Below are 21,800 nucleotides of genomic sequence, written 5' to 3' on the forward strand. Positions count from 1 at the left end.
AAATTAGAATGTGAAGCAAATTCGCTTCCTTTTGGTGTCTGCTCCACGCTATCATCTATCTTTCAAAGTTACGCGTCCCACACTTGCTTCCATACTTGCTTTATCCCCAGTATCCTAAACACATATATTTCTTTCTCGTCAGCAATAGAAGAAAGCAGTGGAAGGGTTCATATATGACTGTCGCAGGCCAGTTAGGAAAACGAAACCCTTAATCATCAGCTTCGGAAGCTCGCCGATTGAAACAACACGGTCTCAACCGGCTGCGCCTCTGACACCCGTGCGAAGACCGTTCATAACTGGTTTTAGGTTACACCGGGTCCCGATGGGACGCTGCCGCCATCGTGGCACGGAGGTCACGAAGCCATGGCACGGGATGTTACCCCCCGGGGGAGACGCATAACAGGCCGGTTCCGAGCGGGGCACCCCCGCTGTTGTAGCCTAATTGCCGGGTCTCCCCCAGAACGCAGCCCGAACCACATAGGCTCTAGCGGGGTGCCCCTGCCAATTACGGCACGAAAACTGAGAAGGCAGAATGAACTCTGCACTTTGCCAGTTCCTGCCGTGTGTTTGGGAAGCCGCTAAAAAGCGCCAGCGGCATAGAATATTGAAGCCCTTGCGCTGGCTTCTCGAAACAAGCGGCGGAAGGCACGGGTGGCGGGGTGCTTGTGATGGCGGGGCAACTTTGAAATTAGACACCGGGGTGCGGCTTTGTCGCCCATTTCCGAAAGCGCTTGTTTTGGATGGTTTTTTTTTTGTCCCGCACTGACAAACTTTTGACCTTTAGTTAATACCCCCCCCCCCCCCCCCCCCGAAACGAAAAAAAACAAACAAACTACAGGTAACAAGTTTTGATCTTAAAATGTGAGGTCAAACGCATTGAGCTCAGACTGCAATTTGCAGGTCCAGCTTTGTAACACCTTTCGAGCTCCGCCTTTTCTAAAAGGCGCGCTAGGGCCGTTTTGCGTTCGTAATCAGCGCATTTTTTTTCTCGCAATCCAGTAGATCGTGAATACTGGCTAGTAGAGGAGCACATGACTGGACCGAATCACTTAACACCGAGTGGTTTTAACGAGGGGGAAAATTATCAGTGTTAACAGCACCTTCCTGCGATAACATGCAGCCGCACGGCAGCACTCAGGTGCGTGTTTACTGACGTGCCTTCTTTGGAAAGCTACTGTGCTTCGAATACTTTCCTAAACCTTCTCACTCGTGTTTCTCAGCTTTTCTAGAGATCACCAACTAGATCCATTTTTCCGCTGTCAGTAGCGAACAGCGCATAACTCAGTGGAAATGATTAAATTAATTTAGAGAAAACTAATTTGGTAATTTAGAGGAAACTAAAGGCGTACGGAGAATGCCTTAGTAGTATATGCTATATGCTATTCGCTATTAAACGACAGTGAGACATGGACACCGACCGCATGCACCAGAAACAGCGGGCTGTACAAATATTCACTCGCAAAAAAAAAAACACTCACTGCGCCTTAATCTGAAACCAGGCACTACGGCACCTCTTCCTTTCTTCTTTCACTCACTCCTTTATCCCTTCCCTTACGGCGCGGTTTAGGTGTCCGCCGAGATATGAGACAGATACTGCGCCATTTCCTTTTCCCTCAAACCAGTTATTATTATTATTATTATTATTATTATTATTATTATTATTATTATTATTATTATTATTATTATTATTATTATTATTATTATTATTATTATTATTATTTGGGTGCTGGTCAAGCAGTAGCGATTTATATCGCACGCTGATGGGCGTTTCTGTTTCTCGTTCTTCCTTTATTTTTTTCTCTCCTTGGCGGCCTGGCTCCGCCCCCCTCCCTCCCCCCCCCCCCCCCCCCCCCCGACCTTCACGGTGAGAAAGTTTACGAAGGAAAACCGTCTTAAACCCCCTTTTTTTGTTTTTTGAAGACGTCGAAGAAATCCATGGCTCAAACGAGGCTTCCGCCTCCAAGAGTAACCCATAAATCTTCTTCTACTTCTGCGCGGGCAAGATATGTTAGAACGCATTAAAACAACGCAGATACCAGCCAGTATTCTAACAGAGTCGAGAATATTTATTTACAAAGAGAGGCGCAGATGTTGACTTGTGTTATGATTCTCCAAGCAGCTGGTCTGCACTGTGGTAGCACCATCATACCCATCAATTTTGGACAAAAGCATTTTTGAGCGGAAAACCGTTCATGAACTCAGTTTTTTCATATAAGATTTCACTATAACAGTCAATATATCCGCAGATCACCCAATAGCAGCCGTATTTTTTCTTCTATTTTTGCTAACGTCAAAACCCACCGCGGTGGCTCAGTGGTTAGCGCGCTCGGCTACTGATCCGGAGTTCCCGGGTTCGAACCCGACCGCGGCGGCGGCTGCGTTTTTATGGAGGAAAAACGCTAAGGCGTCCGTGTGCTGTGCGATGTCAGTGCACGTTAAATATCCCCAGGTGGTCGAAATTATTCCGGAGCCCTCCACTACGGCACCTCTTTCTTCCTTTCTTCTTTCACTTCCTCCTTTATCCCTTCCCTTACGGCGCGGTTCAGGTGTCCAACGATATATGAGACAGATACTGCGCCATTTCCTTTCCCCCAAAACCAATTATTATTATTATTATTATTATTATTATTATTATTATTATTATTATTATTATTATTATTATTATTATTATTATTATTATTATTATTGCTAACGTCAAATGAGCTTCCCATTGGTTTTCTATGGCAATCTTAGTTCTTCAATGCGATCGGCCGGTGGAAACACTTTAGAAGAAAGATTTCGCTACATATCAAAATAATGGACCATTACCCCTTCAATATTTCTATAGCAGCTGTGTCTTACAATTTTACAATTTTCAAAACTTTTGCCCGAAAAAGCTGGACATATACAAAACCCCTGCTTTTTAAAACAAGTGTTAAAGGAATGAAGGCCTTAAGTAAATTGATAATGTTTATTTATTTACGCGACAGCGTTACGGGGCTCGTGTCGCAAAAAAGCCGGTGTCCTCGGCGTCGGCGCCTTTGGCCCTGAGCGAGCGAAAAATGGCGCATCTCGGCGGACACTTGAACCGCGCCGTAAGGGAAGGGATTTTAACGCGACAGCGTTAAGGATTGATTGATCGATCGATCGATTCAACAATCGATCGATTGATTGTTCAATTGATCGATCGATTGATCATTTATTTATTTATTTATTGATCGTCGATCCATTGATTTATTGATTGATTGCTCGATCGATCGATCGATTTTCCCTTCCTTTACTGCGCGACCCGGGTGTCCAGCGAGAAATGTGAGACAGGCGCCCTTTCCTTAAAATGTCCAGCGGGCCACGCGTCGCGCCGATGGCGTTCCGTGTAATCCTCGGGAACGCTGCGACACGCTGTCGCATCTCACTCTTAAAGACGAAGCTTAAGCATCCTACAATCTTTTAGTTAGTTATTTATTTGCCCTAAAGGCTCAGAACTCAGCATTACATGGAGGGGGCCGGGGGGGGGGGGGATGTTTTAATTAAAAGCAGCAACCGGTAACACATGACAGCAAATGTACAGCAGGCAAAGTTGAGCTATTTTCGGCATAAGAGAAGATTCGTGAACTGTGCAAACACGCTGATACACAAAACAAGCTCAGGCACGTACTCTTCAGTGCTGCAGAAGAAATAACAGAACATAAGTAAAGGAAAAAGGTACCGCAAAGTGAAACGGCATTCATAACACACACAGAAATCAAGCACTGTATGACGCATTTTCTATGTTCGAGAATGTTAGTAAAGCTGCTTGGAAAGACGATGATTCGGTACGGCTGACACCATATGTTATGCTCCGTTGTGTAGAAAAAGAAAAATAATCAGAAATTGTGATAATAATAATAATTGGTTTTTTTGGGGAAAGGAAATGGCGCAGTATGTCTCATATATCGTTGGACACCTGAACCGCGCCGTAAGGGAGTGTAGAAAATGGATTTCTTGACTTTAAAGGTCTTCTCTAGTTGTTTTTTGTCTGGAATATATTACCAAAAGCTACGCGTTGGTATGCACTGGGTTCGTTTCTCGTAGGTTTAACGTGCTTTGTGCGCGCGCTTTCCCACTCAGTCCGCGGAAGGGGGGGGGGGGGGGGGGTGAGGGGATTGAGTGCCAACCTCCCGACTTCCTAGCCCTTGGATAAAGCGTCCTACTTTGCAGGCAGAAAGAATGCATTCTGTCGGAGAATGAAACGGCCGCGTCTCGCAAGAACAGCAGCGGCGTCGAGCGATAGTCCGCTGCTATCGTCGCGTGCGGCCCGGGGGAAGGGGGTGACGTCGTCAATGGCGCAACACAAAGGCGCGCGCAAGGTAGCACGTGTTCACCGCCGAGCTGCTTTAGTGGCGATGGCCTTGATTATCGCTTTTGTGCTCCTGCTGCCAACCGGCCGAAATAGCTCAGTTGGGAGAGCGTTAGACTGAAGATCTAAAGGTCCCTGGTTCGATCCCGGGTTTCGGCAGAGGAGGAAATTTTTTTTAGTTTTCCTTTTTAGCGTGCGGAAAATGACTTTCAGGCAAGAAAAGATGTTTGTTTATATGGGTTTAACGTCCAAAAGCGACTCAGGCTATGAGGGACGCCGTGCTGAAGGGCTCCGGAAATTTAGACCACCTGGGGTTCTTTAACGTACACTGACATCGCACAGTACACGGACCTCTAGAATTTCGCCTCCATCGAAATTCGACCGCCGCGGCCGGGATCGAACCCGCGTCTTTCGGGCCAACTGCCGAGCGCCATAGCCACTCAGCCACCGGGGCGGCTCTCAGGCAAGAAAAGAGTAACTGTAAAGCTTTCTTTCGGACACCTCATTCCGTGCCCTCGGGGAATAGATGATGGAGAGAGTGGAAGAAGGAAGATGCCGTATAGTGGTGGTCTCCGGATAAATTTCGACAATGACATCGCACAGCACACGGCTGCCTGGCGTTTCGCCTTCACCGAAACATGGCCGCCGCGGCCGAGATTGTATCCGAATATAGCATGAAATCGCAGAGGGTGGCACATGTATGGGGAGTAACCACGGCTCTATCGGATTTATCACGGCGTGATGAAAATCGGTCGACACCATTGGTTGGAGGGCTTCCTTTGAAGGGCATCTGCCACTTCGTTCTTGAGTTGTACCGGACTATAGTCGACAACAGCACAAAAGTCCTTTCCTGATACTGTGTCGCGTACGTCTCTGAAGTCTCTCACTTCGTGTTCGCTTCCCGCATCAATGCCTACTTGTATTACTGGACAAGCCATAGCCTTCACTAAAGAACGTGACCTCGATCTTCATATAGATCTTCATTACTAGACGAAGAGGTGCTTTTTTAGTAGAGATTACACAATGTTTTTGTTGTTTGTATGACCTTTATATTTCGTGGTCTCTCCTTATACTGTACTCGTCATTGGCTGTTTCTGATGATCTTCTGGTCTGCAGCCAAGGCTATTCTTCCTGTGTAACACAGTGCAGTGCTGTGGCGCTCTCAGCCCGGAGGTCCCAGCATCCGGGGTCTGGTAATCGTCTCGTCTCCAAGCACAGCGCGCCAAATTTACCCGCCTCGCTCGTCACGGGTCAAACAGTTTTGTATCCTTCTAGCCTCGTCACCTGAGTGCATCTGCCGGCGAGCCGTCTTCAGCAAACAAAGAGGCTGACAAGCATACAGGCGCCACCCACGTTTAATTATTTTCTTTTGGGGTCGAGAGTATAATTTCGCTATTCCGGGACTAGCTGAAGACCAACTCGCCCCTTTGCAGACGTCAAACGATGGCGCCCGGCTCATTCTATGATGTTTCGACATTCGGTGGTGCGTGCAAAAGCTCCTAGTTCTCCGCAGCTCGGTCAGAGGTCGCTCCGCGCGCTCGAACAACAGGTTTTTGTCATCCCAGCTGCCAGGGAGACCGGCGCCGATGTGATTGATGCGACAACGGCGGTGTCAGTGGTGTCGTTTTGGAAAGGTAGCCGAAAACGTGAGGCGGAAGTGAAGAAGGCATAAAGGGTCACTGCCGCTCTGCTGGCTGCACGCGTCGCGGAAACGATGTCGACCCGACCTGACCGCCGCAGGCTGTCAATCACGCGTTTTTTTTTTTGTGCGTGTGTGTGCCGCTATTTGACATTATTTGGCTGCCTTCGGTATACATTGATCTGTGCTTCCGTATTCAGACTTGGCCCTGAGAGTTCCTTTGTTTTTCAACGGGAACTGTCTATCGCTTTCCGGATGGGGCCAGCAATATAGGGTCGGTGCAGTTTTCCCCCGATATTATGACGTGTAAAAGAGTGCGGTGAGGGGCTAGTCGGTACGACATTATGGAAGCAATGAATAACTGCGCAAAAAGGACGGGACAAGAGAGAAGGATCACACGAGACAAGCGCAGACGGGACAAGAGAGAAGAATCACACGAGTCAAGCGCAGACGTCTGCGCTTGTCTCGTGTGATTCTTCTCTCTTGTCCCGTCCTTTTTGCGCAGTTATTCATTGTTTCCATAATTATGACGTGGTCGTTTGATTGATTCCATGATACGAAGAGATGTAAGAGGATACGTGCCCATCATTCTTGGCCAAAATTTTTGAATATTGGAAAACTGCGACGTACTGTTACACAAATATTGGAGGTAATGGCCCATTCGTCCGACGTACAGCAAAATCTTTCTTTTAAAGTGTTTCCATCGATCGCATCTAGCAGTAAAGAATCCCATAAAAAAACAATGGGGAAACTCCTCTGACGATAGCAAAAAAAGTTAATAGCAAAACAGTGCAAGCCTGGCAACGGGAGATCTGCGGATATATTGATTGTTATAATGAGATCTTACAATATATGAAAAAAATTGCATTCTAAACTCATTCCCTTTCAAACATGGTTTTGTCCAAAATTGTTGGGGATGGGTTAGGGGCTCCGTATACTGCCCAGCGGTAGAGACAATTCAACCTGTTCTACAAACGCTTTCTGCTATGTAGAGATGTCAGAATGAATTCAGGCTCATTCGATGGGCCGACTGTTTAAACCACGTAATCATCTTACAGCTTCTTTAGCCAATGGTTTTCTTGTATAGGGTTTGGAGTGACGATGACAGCACCAAAGACACCCTTTCGTTTGTCGCGCAGTGAGGATTGAGACTAAGGGCCCGTTGGCTTAATTACGAGGTATCAAGCGGACTGAATACAAGGCGGCAGCAGGAGTTCGAGCGAATAATCAAATGAACATGGGTCCGCCTGCCTGAAAACATCCACAAAGCGTCACGACCGACGAAGTTTGCGCGGGCAATCACTGTATGTGATTCGGCGTCTTATTATTTGTCTGTACGTGAAAGGCTGCGTTCCGCGCCGAGAATTGGTGCTATCTGCGAGCTGCTAGGCATGCAGATATATATAGAAGTAAATCAGGGCGCCATAGCTCTTGGCGGCCCCATTAAGCCGGGCGGGGAATAATAACACGCGATTAACACCTCACCGGTGATTAGGCGCCAGTGCAGTGATTACAGAGTAGCAGATACAGCTTCGGAAGCAGAGACCGCCCGTACGGGCAAGGAGGAAAGCGGCCGCGGCAGCTTGCGGGAGGGGGGGGGGGGGCGGGTTGCGAAAGGCCGAAACGCTAAAGGCGCACGTGTGCTGTTCGATGTCAGTGCACGTTAAAGATCCCCAGGTGTTCGAATTTATTCTGGAGACCTCCACTACGGCACTTCTTTCTTCTTTTCTTCTTTCACTCTCACCTTCCTCCCTTCCCTTTGGAGTTAAGGTGTCCACCGTGAAGTGAGATACTTACTGCACCTTTAATTTCATTAGACATTTTTTGCTTTTTGTACTCCTGATGTGTCTCGACTGAAAACGCAGTGTCTCGGAGCACCTCCGCTACGCTCAATCCGTGTTTAGTTCCGTCAAGGGATTTAGGACAGGGCCTTTGGTTCGCGTCCTCCAAAATGTCATAACCTGAGACATATGTGAAAACAATCCGCATCCTTAACGAAGAGGCGCCAAGAGCGCATTTCATCGTCGTGAGGTTTCTATAGAGGTGTGGAAACATTTTCAACCGTAGAAGCTACAAACCGAGACCAATACACTGATCCCATCTGTGTACAGACCATTCGCACACACACTCCAACCTCCTGGGAGACCACACTTTTGGCCACACGAGCTTGTGAACAGCGAAAGCTGATTGACCGGGCTAGACTGGAGAGGAAGGCCAGAGGGCTCTTGGACTGAGGAGCCCTCCCAGGAAGGTTTTGAAGCGAAAGCTTCACCACGCTGGGTTTTCTAGAGGGCAGCGTCAGTGCAGTCCCGTTACAGGTGTCACGTGGCAGGTCATGTGACCTACTGACGCCATCACAATCTAACCACCGTGGCAGGTGGCAACTGCCCCATCGGACATTTCATCGACGCTTTACAGACAATCCGTTCGGCAGTGTGTGTGGCGTTTGTGAACGTAGCCATGCAAAGGGAGCTTCTCACCAGGGTTAACCAAAGTTTAATCAACAGCTAACTTTTTACCCTTTATTATTAAAGAAAGTTTATCCCCCTCCGCCTCCTCCACAAATCAAACTGTGGGGCACTTCTTTGTTTCTGGTCGGCCCAGTGCTTAGGGGAATCCCTTGGTGGGGAGTAGGTTTGTAATAATGGTGCAATTACTCATTGGCATCCACCCAAGCGCAGCCATGCGGCTGCAAAGGAAAGCTACACAGCTTCCACAAAACCTTCATAGCTGAAGAAAAAATTCATCCTGGTCCGAGGTGATTACTCCTTTATTAGAATTATATTCTACCTTGGGGATTCCCCTAAACATTGGACCACCACCGTTGCCACTTTCTTTTGCTAATATCACTAATAACCGGTTCATCAATTGTTGACCAATTCACTCTCGCCCTGCGATCTGTTCTGCTAACCTTCCTAGTTAGCTCAGTTGGTACACAGGGCGACTTGCCGGGACAGTTGGCGGTGCCAGGTTAAAACCCGGACCAGGACGAATATTTCTTCAACTACCAAATTTCTGTGAAAGATATATATAGCTTTCCTTTGCATATTTAAAAAATAACAGCGCGTAAAACAGGGACTATAGGGTAGAAAGACACAAGACAAGCGCTGGCTCTCAACTAAAGATTAATCGCAGCAATCGGGCAAATATAAGCGAACAGGCAACAACCAAAGAAAAAACCACAAGGCACGCACAATATGTTGGGTCAAGATAGGGAACCTCACCGTCACGCAGGAGCAGGAATGGTTTGCTGATGCACAATCTTGTTTTCTTTCTCATATTGCCTGTTCGCTTATATTTGCCTGTTTGCTGTGATTAAACTTTAGTTGAGAGTCAGCGCTTGTCTTAAGTTTTTCTGCACTCTATTCAGCGTTTTCCGCGCTGTTATTTTTTTTTAAAATATGTATCACCCACTCGCCCGCCTTGCCATCGTGTTGAATTTCCTTTGCTGCCGTATGGCTGCCCTTGGGTGTATGCTAATGAGTAATTGCTCCTATGCGAGGGCACGGCATACATGCAGGGCGTAGCACAATCCAACTCATTGCCAAACTTTTCCTACTAACGCACAGGAGCGTGACGAATCGACCACAGAGAGCAGCACTTCCCCTGCCCCTTTCCTCCCCCGCTGTCAAGCCGGCACCGGTTCACCGACAAGTCTTCCGCGCAGTCGCAGGGGTGCATCGCACGTCGCCAGGCTTCAAAACAGCTGCGGGACGTCCCGCGAAGGCTCGGCTGGTCTTCGGCGAAGCCGAGTCGGACTTCGAAGAAGCGCCGCTCCGCTGACAGCCAACAGCTAGAGTTCTGTAGGCCGGAACAACAACAAAAAGCACGCATAGCGCGCCAGTCATGCGTTGTTCTTTTTCGAAAAAGTCTGCGCTTTAGGTGCCACCGGCAGTGGGAAAAATGTATTTCCTTTGCACTTTTCGTCGGCGTTTTCCTTGACGTATGTATGCTCGCGTGAGTGGTTTCCACGGGTGCTTGGTCGGCGCGCCACTGCAGTGCACATAGCGATCAGTTTGCGTTGGTGGCTTTTGAGGAAGTTAGCTTAGGTACTTCCTCCAAAATTCTTGCAGCAAACTGTGCAGTTCAGTAGATAAGGTGTTTGATCTAAGGCTATACACAATTTTTAAAAATAGGTTTGTTCTGTTAGAAGAGCGCTTTTCTCGGCATAGCATTTTCAGCGGTGCAGTGCATCAGAATAGAGCTAAAATCTGCTAACGTACGGTTTGTTAACTAATGATAAATTGTTAACTTTTTAACTATTACTTCCCCGGGATCGCTCACCCAGCTGCGTGTTGCTACAGTAGCTCCCCCTCCCCTCTTTTTATTTTAATTTTTCCTCGCCTACGGGGGGTAAAAGTCACACTGCCCTTGGGCCTCTTCTATTACGTTGTAATTGGATTAAGCCTGTTATACGTCCGTGGTGCAGGCAGGGGCTTATCATTTTTTATTCTTTTAGGTGTCCAAACCTGATCAATGTCAGGCTCGTCAATTATTTAGATGCGTGATAGCCCACGGTAAGTAACCACGCGAACGTAACCATCTTTTCAAAATTTTATAAACTGATATGGGTATTACTTCCAGTGGGCTACACGCCTCTCAATAATTAAAGAGCCTAGGAGTAAATGTTAACAAACTGAACTATCAAATATTAATTAACCAGCCTCCTATTCTCCGCTTCATGCATCTACTCCCATATAGGCGTATTCTTGTTTATAGTGTACCTTCTTTGCCAAAAAAAAAAAAATTGGCAGTGGCTTAGCTCGGCTATATGCCAGGATATACGTAGCGAAAGCTAAGGCGGCTTCTCCTCTGACGTCACGCCAGATGGCGAGGAGGTGGCGCCGTGGCTGGTCACGTGGTTCGTCACGCGGTTGGTCACGTGACCGGTCACATGGTTGGTCACGTGGTGCGGTGCGACCACGGTGGCAATGCGAGTTCGTGGCCAGTGTAGCTTTCGCTACAAAGGTAACCAGGCTACAGGGTTTGTTTCCTAGCCGTGCAGAAGAGAGCTTATGGCGCCCATTAAAGTGCAAACCTCTGCAATGTAAGGAGAACCCTTGTCCTCATCTTCTGATAGCTTTCGGTCTTTAGTAATTCCGTAAGGGCTGCGCTGCGGGGCTGAGAAACGAACCCCGCTACTTGGTTATACTGCGCTCTAAACGTGAATACACTTATATGGGAGTAAAAAAAAGGAGTAAGCTGTCCTCTAGCTCGCTCTCTTGTCTTGAGGATGCATTACTCCCTTTTTTACTCCTTTCTGTTTATAGTGTATATACGCTGAATGCATACGCTGTTTCAACAAAATAACAAAGTAGAAAAGAGTGAAGCGTGCGAACCCAATAAAAAAAAAAGAAGCCTGTGGCGGCTGCTCAAGGAAGCACTTTATATCCGAAGTTCGGTTAAAGCTTTCTTTACTTCGCATCCAGTAGTTTGTAGCAATACTATAGTTTTATCGTTATTAAAAATATTGGGGATGTAATACTGTTTTGGCCTTTATTCTTTCGTCACGCGTTCTTATTGAAGGTATTACGAAACTATATTCAGATACAACTCAAGAACGAAACGGCAGATGCCCCTCAAAAGAGGCCCTCCAGCCGACAGCGTCGACTGGTTTTCATGACGCCGCGGTTAATCCGATTAAGCCATGGTTAACACCCTTTCATCTGCCACCCCCTGCGATGTTAGGCTAGCCGGACCAAAGGGATTAACTACGGTTTTATGACAATCGATCGACGCCGTTGGCTGGAAGGCCTCCTTTGAAGGCTTTTGCTTGCTTCGTTCTTGAGTTGTATCGCACTATATATCGCTAGTACGCTATGCTCTAACCACGTCGCATTGCTTACAGAAGTCAGCATTCCGGACAAAGGACAGGACACATCCTCTGTATTTGCCCAACTTGTCACCGTTACTGGCTCAGACAAGCAGATACGCAATGCGAACATGGTTGTTAATGCCGAAGCCGCTCACTGTCCAAAGCCTTTCTTCAGGCTCAACATACAGCGTATACAAGATGAGCTCTTGTGTTCGCCTCGTTCACGCTTCAACACATCAGTACGCGGTTCATCATCTCGCGTATGACAGAGACGCCGGTAGAGAGGTATACGGAGCGCTGACGAAGACCTGGCTTCCCTCGTGGCGTCTATAAACAAGTCTGCAGACAGGGAAGCGCGCTTGTGTGTATGTGACAGAGACACGTCGCGGAGCTAAAAACGGAGTCGGCGTTTCCACGGCTGCCAACCAGGAACGGAGCGCGGCCTTTATTTATTTACCCACTTTTAATTTCGTGCTGGCTTCGACTGCCAGCCCTCCCGGGAGACGCTGCTTTAGAAGGCGGGGACGCCTGTTTCTGGGGGAAGCTGCGAGTGATGACACCTCGCGCGAAGGCCCGTGAGTCACGGCCGCCTGTCTCTGGGCCACTTGGCAGGCCGCGCAGGGACAGCGAGGCCACGGAAACAGCTGGGGACGTTGAACGTCGGGGAAGTGGCACTTGCAATTGGCGACGACGGCTGGTGATGCAACCGGAACAGAATGACGGGTTAGGTATAGCCACTGATAGGTATATAGTGGGCATAGCCTACTACTACTAATACTATAGGTGTACCTAGATATATACCAGGTATAGCCTACTACTACTAATACTAGGTATACCTAGGTATATACCAAGTGTAGCCACTATATACAGTGATCCTTCGAATGGCACTGAAGGGGTTCGGTTCAGGGGGTGTTCGTCGAGCTTTAGCCTATGTTCTCGTGGGAACGCGGGTAAATTTCACCGGACAAGAAATAAAATAACCACCCGGTGAGCACTTTGTGATGCTATATTGCCGAATCATATTTTTTCTCAGTTGTATTGATTTGCTCCATGGAAAAAGAAAATTTGTACTCGCTATTGAAACGCCCTGTGTCGAGATAGAGAGAGACAATCTATAAATAAACCACTAAACGCTGTATAGTCGATGTCAAACTCCCTCTAAACAAAAGACCTTGGCGCGCCTGCTAGATTTTAGAGCCACTTAAGCTTGCTCGAATGTAGAGTCAACACAAGCAAACCAGTCATGTGGATGCGAGAACTATCCGAGGCCGTCAGTTGCTACCTGACTGCCACATGCATTACCTGCTGCTCAGCTCTTGAGCACTCGGAAAGTTTAACGCCGGCCATACGCTGATTTAGAAACTTCACTCGCCAAATAAAAACAAGTACAGAAACTGATTATCGACGGAAACGCTCGTGTATGCGAAACTTATTCGCTCGCGCCAAATCGACAGACGCATGTGTATGCGCGCACAACGATTGATCTCTTTTCAAACCCACCCGAACGTATCGCTTTTCACTAATCACCCCGACCGGAAAGAAAATGGCGCTGAGATTTTGCACCAGTACATCGGCTACTCAGTTCATCAACATCAGATACCCCGGCGCAGGTGGTTGCTTTCAATGCGCCAACGCGGTCCGGTATACTCTCACTGCATGCGCCGCGGTCTATGCTCACGTTTGTTTGTGGGATCGCGCGCTTCTTTCCTAAGTCGGTTGAACTTTCCTTCCTAAACTCCACTTCCACAAGGAGGTCATCCCCCTGACCATCTGTGCGCCTTCCTGCTCTATCCCAGCGCATTCACAGCGCACTCGCGATCTTCCCCGCTTTTGCATCGGCTCGCGGAAGCCAAACAACAATAGACGCAACGGGTTCTTTCCGGGTGGCTGGACTATTGCCGATTCTCCGCCGCACCGAACCGCCCACTGAAGCTAACTAGACCAGACCGTGTGGGATAGAGCGCCCCGCTGAAGGCGAGTACGCGAGCTTGCTACAATGACAGACCAATAGAAATAAAATGAAATAAAGGAAGCAGGGTGAAGTGGACTGGAAATGGTTCTTGGGTCCTTTTTTTTCGAAGGCAGGCGCGGGGCGGGATCACGCGTATGGGGTGTGCTGGCTGGGGTCCGGCGCTCGTATCTCGACTCCCCATCGCCAAGAGTCCAAAGACACCCCTCCAGCACGGTTTCTCGCGCAGCTGCTGCACACGAGCATCGATATGCCTGTTTCGTGTGACGGCTCTCGGAGGCCACCTGCCGTTCGCGGAGCCGTGTACTGTCCCCGTCTTAAAAAGCGCGCATGACCTGAGCCGGAAGAACAGCGAATGCAGATGTTTCGCATGATGGGATCAATGAGGGTTCCGCACTCATTCATCCATTGCTTATACGCATGGTCAAAGCATACAATTAATTAAATTTAATGAATGAATTTTAATGTTCATATGAAGCATAATGTAGTTGGGTGGAGGAGGTTATCCTTGAGCACCACTGAGGGCAATTGTTGTTCTTAATCAAAATCGATTCAATGACCCTTTCTTGTCGATGCTTATACGGCAGCAAATGACGCATTTATTACTTCGAAAATTGCATTAGAAAATTCTCCCGCCACACGGTTTAAAGTCGTGACATCCGCACCAGAGAGGACTCCGTGATCACAGTTTTGAGGGAATGGCGGTGTAGCCGAGCCTCTGGGATCCGTGATTAAAAGAATGTGCGTTTATTTTCTTGGCCCTTTATATAGGTTATAAAAGCCCCGTTTTATGTGAAAGTATCTTGTCTTTGATTGAGTGCGCCGAATCCTCCGTGCGTGGGTCCACTTGCAGTTCGTCTGCATCGAAATGCGGCCGCCTTTGTCTAGGTTGAGCCTTGCCTGCTCATGATATAGCTGCCCGAACGCCACAACCAACTGAGCCCCAATCGAGGGTATGGTCAGTGACCTTACTATCAAGGATGAGCTACAATTTCCGGAGCAGCTGCAGTGCAACGCGAAGAGTGCTTATTTTTAAATGTAATATTTTTGTTGAATGAATGAAATAATGGCAACGAAAAGCAGCCACTGCGCCACCGTTCAGTATACCACGTTTCAAGATCCATGTAAAATTAAAAAAAAAGGGGGGGGCATGTTCGTGATCCGCGCTTAGAAACGTGCCCTGATCATCCTTGAGGGGGACCACAGCACCTGCAACAGCAAGCGGAAGTGGCGGAGAAGAGGTAATTTGCTGCCACGGTACCGACAAGGTACCCAGGCTCCTCGTCAAAGGTGCGTCCGGTGACCGCAGATATAAACACGGCAGAGCGAGCAAACGCGCTCGATTCGTCTAGTCGACGCCACCGCAAGTGCCCCGGTGAACTCACCGATCACGGATTAAAAGCTAGGCCTCGGAACCCCCTTGTCAAGTTCGTGAAGGTGACAGCTCTTATTCTGCCCCGAACACTCTAACGCGGCCTGTTGAGGACGGAAGCGGCCAATGAAGAATAAAAATAAACAAATATAAGCCAGGCGAAGAGTGGGAATTGTGTTCCTGGTGAAAGCCAAGTGGCTCTGTATATGCGATTCGACAAGCCCACTTCTGCCTCGAGTGGCAGGGAGGGCGGACGTCCGACACCGCCTCTCCTTCCTTTTAATTTTTTTTCTATGCATCACATGGGACCATAGAAGAAGAGCAGAGGGACTATTCAATGCAGGGGCTTCCCTGAACATCATTCTTCGTTTTATTTCTGTCTCTTTTGTCTAGCTGCCCCCGTGGCCATAGGTTCGATGCGTACCGTATCGATGCGACTGTAAGCGTACCTTCAACCTTGCGTACCTCTGTAAGGCTCTAAGAAACAAGCTTTACGGCAATCGGTGACGACCGAGTCAGCAATCAGCACCTGCCTCGGCCGCCGTGTCAACTGTGGCACCACATGCCCGCACAGGTGCCTCGAGCGATGTGCACGTTAGGACAAAGGGCGTGGTTCAATCAATTCAAACAATCAATCAGTCAATTAATCAATCAGTCAATCAGCTTGCGTACCCGACACTCTTTTTCCTCCATAACAAAACTAAACAGACTTGCAAGCAAGCCATTCGCACTGAAGGTACTCACTGCAACATCATGGCTAAAGAAGGAACTATTGGCGAAATCTGTTATTCTAATTCTTCTCTTCCATCGAACGTGTGCCCAACGAGAGCACCGCCAAAAATATTGTGAGAGGGAGGAGCTTGATTTCGGGGGATTCGGGCCTCATCAGCCCCCTTCCCTCTTCTTGGATAAAAAAAAAACGCAGCGGTGGCCGAGTGGTTGAGCATCCGCCTCGCACGCGGGAGGTGCGGGGTTCGATCCCCAGTGCCGCCGGGTACCTGCCGGTGAAACAATGGGTACAAGCTTTCCCATGGTCTGGTGCTCGGTTTAATCAGGGTGAAATGCTTGAGGGATGGGTCTTTGACCCTACCTTGAGCAAAACGAAAAATACCTTGTGCTATGGCGCTCTTTGGCCGCAGATGCCCTTGCGCCATTAAACTTCTCTATCACCACTCTCTTCGATAAGAGCCTGCTGCGCCAAGATCAGGTCGCAGCGATGTGGCGAAAGTGCTGACTATAAACGCCTGAACGCGGTATGAGCGCCCTGGTGCCCAGATTTCAGTGTCAGCGCGAGCGGCGCCCATCACAATGGCACCCCGCAGCGGACGAGCCATATGGCTGCGCCGACATTCCCACTGCCAGCTTCTCTACGCCGCTGACAGGGGCGTTTCCGGCAGTCGCTGCTTCCCCGTTGGTTCGGTTGAACGGCGCTCCTGTTGCGCGGAGACGTTTCCGACAATCGTGTTGCTCTCCGGCTCGGGCCGTCCGGCTATCGGAGGTGGTGCCCCGCTGTGGCGCACTGGGGAACTTCGGGCACCTGGTCACGATGGCGTCGCTCTGTGATTCAAGCCGCGGTGCTGCGCAGCATATATGTGGCGCCCCTATCGCGTCCGTTTATAGGAAAGCATAACAACATTCCTTTTTCATCACTGGAAATTCTTATATCATATTCTCTTATTCGCATCGTACATCGCCCTGACCATCAAATGCAGGCAATGGTGGTATTTACATTGCCCTGAATGGGATATATGTTTACTGGCACCAGAAACACAGATTATTTCTCACTAGTACTGACCGTTTTGCTCAGAAGCCCAGCGTGCGCCTCGAATGTAAAATATTTATTAATAGCTAAGGCAGTATACTTCCCACGATTCTTCTTTCAATTAATTCTTCTGCATTCATACCATTACCAGCAGCCCACTGTGACGCGGAAGCTTTTGAAAGACATACAGTGCGCCGGTCTGAGGCATTGCGGTTAAGAAAGGGGCGTATTTATGGGTGACCCTTGAAGGGGGTGGTATCATTTGCGCCACACATTTCTTGGAAAAATGGGGCTTTTTGGCGTTTTCTGTGGAAAGTATCTCTGACACTGGGCTGGCATGAATGATCGCACAGAATTGACTCATCAAGACGGCAACTATTCGCTCTTGTGCCTGTGCTCGTGACAACGAACGGGACGCGAACGGAGCAGAAATGCGATTCAAGATTTCATGATTTATTTTTTATGGTTTAGCTTTGGTTGATATACTCTATTCTCTCTTTGGCGTTACGAGTAGCATTTTCTGCTTTAAATTGTACACGTGAATTCAGGACGGGTCGCCCCTGGCAGCTATCCGTACAGGCTGCGACTACACATAGTAGCCGACTTTTGTTAGAAATAAAATTCTAAAAATATAGCAACTTGCCAGAAGACCATCACCATAGATTCATCTCGCAATATATTATTTGGCTCTCCAACACTTTAAATCGTTAAGTGCCAAGTAGGCGTGTTCCAGCGATATCCTCTTCTTTGTGCCCTTTCTCTGCCGTCTTCACTCTATCTTCAGTGGCGCTCCAGAGAAGGACGCAGATGCAGCGCAGATGCACTTTATCTTCAGTGGCGCTGCATCTGCGTCCTTCTCTGGAGCGCCACAATAATTTTATTTTGTTTTTCTTCTCGCACCCTTCTAAACCCAGCCATTACGTGTGAATTTTCGCTATGCTTTGTCCTCTTTGTGAGAAGGGCCAAGAACAAGAAAAAAAAAGGGTTGGCTTATATACCGCACGTGACGAAGGCCCCCATATTTGTATTACCACAATATCCACACTCACACAAGCACAGATGAAGCCAGCTCGGTAGAGTAACCTTGTGGGAAGAAAACCGCACATCCATCAAAGTGAAGGGGACCGACTACATAAGCGCACACGGCCTGCGCTCATGCAAAGCAAAGCAGGAGAACCCACTGCCACGCGGCACGGATGCGACGAACAATGCATAACGCACACAGAGCAGCCACTTTTTCCCTTTTGTGGCAAGCGCATGTGGCCACTGCTGGATTGTTATGCGAGCCCGTTCGAATTCCCCGCTGTTGCGTCGGAGACGGTGGCAGGGCAGGCGGCGCATTGTATATAAGCGGGCAAGACTCATTGTATACGGCGCTCGGCGCAGTCAATGACACGTGTCGCCCCTTGCCGGACTCCCGCCGCGAACAGACGCCCCCCCCCCCCCCCCTCTCTCTCTCGAAAAGACCCGCCATAAATTTATGCCGGTAATAGGGCCGAGCGTTGAGCGGGGTTCGACAAGGGCCACAAGAGGTGTGTTGGAAAGACACGTCCGGGACCACAAAGATCCCTGCTGTTCCATGCAGGGACGGAGTGGGGGGACGATACAGCCAAACAAAAAAGAAAGCTATAGGAAGGCATAGCATAGGAGTGTGATCCATGGTCTGAGCTATTGGCTGAAGGGAGGGGTGGCGTTGCACAGGAAGGGACGTTCCCGCTGAGTGCATGTCTTTAGTGAACTTCTCAAGTGCCTTGAGCATACATGCATTATAGCGTCTGCTGTAATAGTTCCCTGTTTGTTTTTTTTTGCGCCAAGTGGGTTGTGTAGTGTCCTCCAGATACCCTCAATGCCCTCCTGCGTATGAAAGCGTGATCGCGATGACGCTTTTCGGAGATAGAAAACATGAGGCGTGGTAAAGAGGACCAATGTGGTACGTATTCCCAGAGGATCGTTATGCAGTCCACGTGGAAGATACTGCTCTGCACTGAAGCGGGCATACAGACAAAGCTATAAAAGCGCTGTCCGGTGCACGTAACTTGATCACACCTTTTGCCGTTCGTTCTGCCAGAACCGCTTGTGTTCCCTCACGTGTTTGCTGTACAGGTTGACAATCCGGCGAGTTGCACCGAATGATAACGTGCTGTGTTTAGATGTATACGTCTGACACAGCGTGGTGCTGTTCTAAACTCCTAGCCGCTATCCGCACTTAAAAACTGCCAGCGAAGCTGCTTCGGGTTATTTAGTAGAAATTTACGGGAAGCGGAGTATGTGAACGCTTTTACACAGTCCCTTTTGGCGACCGCATTACTGAGCAAGCGTGCTCAGTAATAATGCACGCGGCCTAAAACGTGCCACGCGATTACGGCGGAAATTAAAATGCCTCGTCATACAGTATATTGACAGATTTAGCCATGATGGCAACATATAAACTACGAATCAATTTAATCCGGCGCTGAAAAATCACGTGAAGCGACATGAAGCTTACGTGCCACCTGTGTATCCCAAAACGCGGGCCCACACCAGTATAGTACATTATCTAGCTGTTATTAAATTCATCGTGGTTTTGCCGCTCACAACGCCTTCGCCACGCTTGATTACGGTCTGCGTTCTGTGTCTCCTGGCGGTAAAAAAGTTTACGTTGAGGTCCAGTGCTGCCTTCGCGTCGACGAAGGGAGACGGCAGAAAGAGGAACAGACCCCACAACTGTTGCTAAAACGCGCTTTTTTGAGCAGCGGCTGCGTTTAGATGGAGGCGAAACGCTAAGGCGCCCGTGTGCTGTGCGATGCCAGTGCACGTTAAAGATCCCCAGGCGGTCTAAATTATTCCGGAGCCCTCCACTACGGCACCTCTTTCTTCTTACACTCCCTCCTTTATACCTTCCCTTACGGCGCGGTTCAGGTGTCCGACGATATATGAGACAGATACTGCGCCATTTCCTTTCCCCCACAAAACCAATTATTATTATTATTATTATTATTATTTGAGCGCATGGAATTGTGAAAACAAACAAAAGGAAATACAAGAAACGCACGTGATTGTATACATTTGCACAGAATAATGTAAGCGTTAATTACGAAGTCATGTGACCAGGTGCCATTCGTATATTTTTTCAACGTAACATTGCCTCAGTGCGACGTGGGTCATATTTGTTTTAGAGCGGAAGCTCTACTTCACGACGGAAGCTGCGAAAGCCGAGTCGTCGCTGAAGCCTGACCTTGAATTGAACTTATTGCCGCGACTGAGATTCGAACCCGCGGCGGCGCGAACAGATGAGCTTCGCTGGCCTCTGCACAACTACAACACCTTTTCGCGCTGTGTGTTGTACGTCGTCGTCTTCATCAGCTAATACTATTATAACGCTAATGTCGTTGTCAGACGTGCCGCGCCTACGATGGTTACTACCGAGTGAATACTATCAAACTGAACAAGCTAAACCAAGATAAACCAAGCAAAGCAGATCTTTTGGTCGACCACTTCGGTCTATAACTACATTAAAACCCTGCTAAATTTTTTAACTGTCTGACATTTAGCCGCGTGCCATTCCTGTGAAGTTCGGTTGTCACTATTTAACGCATCAGAATGCATTAAAACAAGTTCGGATACTGAAAGAAAAAATAAAAAGGTTATGCATATTTCGGCCCGTTTATATTGCTCAACCACTGTGGCATCGGGGACTTTAGACATCAAGGTTTTCATTGCGCAAAGAAAAAAAAAAGTTGAGCCTTTAAGATTTGTTGCTGTACCCTCAAGGGAATACGAATATTAAAGCTTAGAAAACATTGCGAAAACAACAAAAAGAGTGGCTATTTTTGACGCCATATAGATATAGACTGCACAAGGGGTCTTTCTCTTCCCAGCTGCAGCTGAATTCAAAAACGCTCTGAGGACAACTCCATTCGAATTTTGCTGTCTATAAAAATTCACCTTACTCTTTCCGGCTACGGTGACCTTTGTCCACTTTGTCCTGCAGCAAAGAACGCGTGTATACTGCCTATAGGAAAGTATAGGTTCAACAAATTTTCCACCAATCCAAGACGGGGCACGTCAAGAACAGAAATGACTAAGATTGCTGTGTTGAAGTCAATGATGGCGTTGCCTAGCCTCAGAAATCCGCGACTGAAAACTGTTCTGACACACCGCAGTTTGTTTGCGAAAACAGCCGGTGGAGGCGACAGTAGTATTTTTAGTCTATAGAAACTCCGTTAGTTTATAAAAGCTCCGTCTTCGTAGAAACCACTCGTTTTGTGACTATAAAACATGGTATAACCAGTCGGTAAAGAGAGTATTCACTGACGTCACAGCGGCCGCCATTGTGTTATCTGTGGAACACTGCAAAAGCTGCGAAAGGCTGCGGGCGTGTCTAATGGGAATATCGCCTCCTGCTCCGGCCTGCACTGCTGAAGCTACGAGCTGGACAACAAAACGCACTGGACAACAAAATGGCGCCCGTGACGTCACGCGAATACCCCGTAAAGGCCACCTTCAACATAGCGAAACGATGAGGTTCTCTAGCACGCATCTAAGTCTGCTGCGGCTACCAGAACTCTCCCAGTAGTTCCATCTCCGAAAGCAGCAGCGATTTCTTTCTTTTCGCGGGCTCCATGCTGTACTCCATGCTATAAAAAGGGCAGTCAAGACCGGCCGTCGAGCAAACAGTCACCACGGGCGTCCTGATACGAATCCCTTTCCGCGTGGGCTTCGGAATTAATCGCCAATGCCGAGAAGTGCATACGCAGCGAGTCAAGCGTGGCGCGGTTGTTTACTTTCTCCGGCACTACATAAGCCAGCAGCGCCGGTCTGCTCCGTTCGCCGTGCAAGACTACGGGGAGTACGTATACCGTGCAGCGCTGCGAAAGCTGTGAGAGTGCTTTCACGCGATGCCCAGCTGCTTGCATAACCGCTGTGTTAAACCGAATGGCTAACTTGCA

The 21,800-nt window shown here is 48.4% G+C and overlaps 1 protein-coding gene and 1 non-coding gene across 2 annotated transcripts in view; both read left to right on the forward strand.

Annotated features, from left to right (window-relative positions):
* Window positions 1–21,800, forward strand: part of LOC144101782 (heparan sulfate glucosamine 3-O-sulfotransferase 3A1-like) — an 87,073-nt gene that overhangs the window by 21,612 nt on the left and 43,661 nt on the right. The gene's annotated exons all lie outside the window — the stretch shown is intronic.
* On the forward strand, window positions 4,402–4,474 carry TRNAF-GAA (transfer RNA phenylalanine (anticodon GAA)). The gene has a single exon. It is a non-coding gene; the product is annotated as a tRNA-Phe (tRNA).

Source organism: Amblyomma americanum, chromosome 8 (assembly GCF_052857255.1).
Source record: "Amblyomma americanum isolate KBUSLIRL-KWMA chromosome 8, ASM5285725v1, whole genome shotgun sequence".
In the NCBI taxonomy this organism is placed as follows: domain Eukaryota; kingdom Metazoa; phylum Arthropoda; class Arachnida; order Ixodida; family Ixodidae; genus Amblyomma; species Amblyomma americanum.